Source organism: Hippocampus comes, unplaced genomic scaffold (assembly GCF_001891065.2).
Source record: "Hippocampus comes isolate QL1 unplaced genomic scaffold, H_comes_QL1_v1.1 scaffold54, whole genome shotgun sequence".
NCBI classification, from domain to species: domain Eukaryota; kingdom Metazoa; phylum Chordata; class Actinopteri; order Syngnathiformes; family Syngnathidae; genus Hippocampus; species Hippocampus comes.
Window position 1 is genome coordinate 100,342 of NW_017805825.1, and position 3,891 is coordinate 104,232.

At 41.7% G+C, this 3,891-nt stretch overlaps 1 protein-coding gene across 1 annotated transcript in view; it reads right to left on the bottom strand.

Annotated features, from left to right (window-relative positions):
- Window positions 1-2,376, bottom strand: part of opn4xa (opsin 4xa) — a 33,171-nt gene extending 30,795 nt beyond the window's left edge. The window contains exon 1 of the mRNA XM_019887095.1: window positions 1,475-2,376. The gene's annotated coding sequence lies outside the window, so the exon portion shown is untranslated. The remainder of the gene's footprint in view (window positions 1-1,474) is intronic.
- Window positions 2,377-3,891: the final 1,515 nt, after the last annotated feature.

A 3,891-nucleotide genomic window follows, 5' to 3' on the forward strand; every position in this document is an offset into this window, starting at 1 on the left:
CCCGCCCCAGCTGATTCTCGTCAAACTCGACCTACAAATTTGCCGTCTTCTGAGGGTAGTATCAGAAAGGCAGGAAGGACGGAGGCTGGTTGAAAGGAGATGGCAAAAAACGGGACGCGGGTGACAAGTTTGACACCTGGATATCCTGCTTTGCTGGCTGGGTTATGCCGCCAATGTGCACATTTTGCAATCCATTTTTTTCAGGTTGGTGGGTTTTTTTTTGTTCGTTCTCAATCTCTGTCAGATGGCCAGGCAGAAACATCTGGAACTGACACGGCTCAAAAGTCAACAGCCACTTCCATGCATCTAAAGCGTCTTTTTTTTCACGTCTTTGTTCTGTGTGAAAGGTTGAAGGGTCAACGTTGACCATGAATTTGCCGGCTTCTCTGGGCATTGTTCCATCTGCGATTACATCTCTGATTTGGCAATTTTACGAAAACTCTGCAAAAAAGTGGATAGGGACTAGGACCAAAAGAAGCCGATGTTTTTTTTTTGTTCCCCCTCTACTTTTTGGGCTTTTTGTTTGTCTTTAGTTTGGAAGTTAGCCTGATGGTCTGGCACGTGACCAGGTGGAAACATCTGGAGCTGCGGAGTCAAAATCCCCTTTCACACATCATATTGGGTTTTTTTTTTCCGGTGTCCTATCGTTTTTTTGCGTCTCAGATGTACCAATTTTGCGGACATTTTCGTATGAAAGGATCTAGTGACTCAGGACCAAAAGAAAGTAATGGTCAGAAACTATCATTATTATTGTTTTTAATTTTTTTTTGGTTGGGTTTTTCTTAGCCTGGTTCATTTTTCCTTCACATGACCTACTGAGAATCGGAGTCCTGGCCACCGGTTGCATGTTTACAAGCAAAAAATACAATTAAAAAAAAAAAAAAGAGTAGCAGTGGTTTCTGAGGACTTCGGAGTCAAAGGAGTAGCCTGCCAATCAACGAGCCGAATCCTAAACGCTTAGTCTCATCCCCGAGGGGGGGGGGGAGCAGGCCCCCCAACTCTTCCACTCTGAAAAGAGGATTTGAAAGTGATCCCCCTTGAACATGAGTCTTAAGCAAACATCCCCCGCCGGCTAAGGCAGTTTTAAGGGAGCCGCTCGCTACTGTACCGCCGTCGGCGTCGAAGTGACGTTCCAACAAAAGCAAAAACGTTTAAATAAGACGGAACCGGGAGGGAAGTGGTCCCTGCGTGTTTTCTACACGCAATAACATGTTCAATTGAGGGCATATCAACATCCCGGATAAAGGAAGAGCGGACAGGCGAGCACTTCGAGTGGAAGAATGATTCCTCGGGGAGGGTCTTGATGTTACCACGGATTAGGGGACCAAGGTATCTGTGCCCACCCGGCAACAAGCGAGGCAGCTTTACAGCATGTAATCCCCCATTCGGCACACACACACACAAATCCACAACATGGAGATGAATTTAGGCCAAACACAAGGAAGGAGAAAATCTTGCTTTTATCGCAGCATACCTCATCAATTGGATCATCTTCCCTGCTTGGTCCACAAGTTTTTTTTTTCCAGATGACAACTTTGGAGACTTCCCAGAAGCCCATCGTATGCGTCCCGCTTCTTTCCACCAGGGGTTCTCAAACTTCTTGGGTCCAAGGGGGGAAAAAAAACAAGAAATAAATTATAATCGTAACACTAATTACACATAAATACCATACATGTCATAATTGTCAATTCAGGGTTTTTGTATTGGAAAAAAATAGTTGTAATATTCTGAAAATAAAGTCTGCCTAGATAAAAATGAGTCCTCTCATGAGAATAACATTTTATTTTTCCCAACGTAGTTGTAATATTATATTGAAGTCAAAAGTTAACAAAGAATGAAAATCAGTTGAACGAATGAATTTTAAACATACGTTTATCCTATTATGCTTTCTTTGTGGAAAAGACAACTATTCTCTAAGAACCCCCCCCCACCCTCCAGGTTTTGTGAACCCCTGCTGTAAACAGCACAAACTCAAGTGTCCCCTATTTTTCTTTGTTCATTAGTCATCTAGTGAAGACTGTCACGCTTACGTTCGGGTTGCTGCTTGTGTCAGAATTGATGTACAGTATTACGACCACGTGATGGCAAACCATCATGCATTTTGTCTGTATTTGAGGACCCTGAGGTGCAACTAAAATAGGAAATCGGCTGCAAAAGGGAGAACTAATCAGCAGAAAAGAGGCTTGCAAAGGGAAAGTAAACATGTGAACGAGTCCTCAGTGTGAAGGATTTGCTTTCTGTCGTTTCGTGTTCCAGAACCAAAGCTCTCTGCAAACTTTATTTTTGTACACTATTCATTTTATAAGACTTTTTACAGAATAAAAATCTGTTTCTACGCGTGTTTCTCTGCCTCTTAGTACGTGACACATGGTGCTGATTTGCCTTGCTGTGTGTTTATAGCAGTTCAATGTAAAATTGAGGATGGGAGTTGATAGGAGAGCAGCACCCCCCCCCCCCCCCCCCCCCCCCCCCCGTGAAATGTCTCAAGATTAATTACGAGTTTTGAACGCCAGCCCACCCATCGGTCCACCCGCCCGCCAGGGTCGTACAGTAAACACAAACGTGAGTCAAGGGGCTCAAGACTTGTTTCTATGGCGTAAAAACAATCATGTACAGCACAATCTGATGGGAAGATATTGCAGCTTTAGTTAAAATGCCAAAGTAACATATAGCTTCACAAACTAATGGGTTCAAATAGACGTCGCGAGGTGTTGGTGATCTTTCAAAATATTTCCAATTTGGCTGTTAGGCACCCGAACAGCATACACGATGAAAAAAACACTGCTGAATAACTGTTTTACAAAGGTCCAACAGTATTTCAAGACTAATTTGATTTCAGTATCACTATTTTCAGTGACAGGGTTGAGTTTTTGCTCAAGAATACATGCTAGCTGTGTTAGCTGCTATGCTAACTGGTCAAGAACAAACTTGGCTACTGAATGAAAAAAAACCAACTTGGATTTGAAAAGGTCTTTTTCTGGTAACATTTGTAACACGGTTGCTTTGAATTATGTGACACACTCCTAAATGACTAAAAACACAAGAATCAAAAAGATGAAAAAAAACTGAGGAAAGGACTTACCTTTGGTCTATCCAAAGGGATTCGCTTGATGACAACATTTTTGTTGAGTCGTGCAGCTCAACGTTTTTCTCTTCCTCCAGATGGCTAAAAAGTGATAGTGTGAGTTAACATGGATGTTAAGAATCACAACTTCAGAGGGTAATGTATTAAAAATGTTCTAAAATAGGTTTTAACTACATGGGAGGCATGAAAATTTTCTTCACAAAAATTGGACTATTTTAGCAGGGGGACAAGAGCTATTTTAAATGATTTTGGAATCACTTTTACAAGCACTGAATTTAGATGACAGAAAATGAGTTTTAATTCTGTCATGAGCGAAAAAAAAAATGCCTTACCTCCAATAGACGGCAAGTCATCTCCAGGTGAGAAAAGTCTCAATATGAGGAAATGAAGAAGCTTCGGCATCTTTGACGTCCATCGGCAAAGACTAGCATCCGCATTTTCAGACACACTTAGAATAGATGAATTGACTTCATTCTAATTGAGGGAAACTTTGGTGATAGGGAAATTCAGAAAGTAGCACACGAAGCTACTTACCGGACATACTGGTACTACATGCTACAGTATGACCTTGAACTGTTCTCAGATGACCAAGCTGCAGTAAAACCACCAAATAAAAATTAACCAATCACACTTCACGTGGTGAATACAATGCATAACATAGGCAAAATTGTGGCACACAATAGACGAGAAAAAAAAAAGAGCTTGTAAATGATTTACTGATGCCAGCTTGAGACTAGAAGAGCATGTGCTGTAATCACAAGACTCCGCTCCAAGTCTGCATTGACTCATGTAGTTCAGTCAAATGA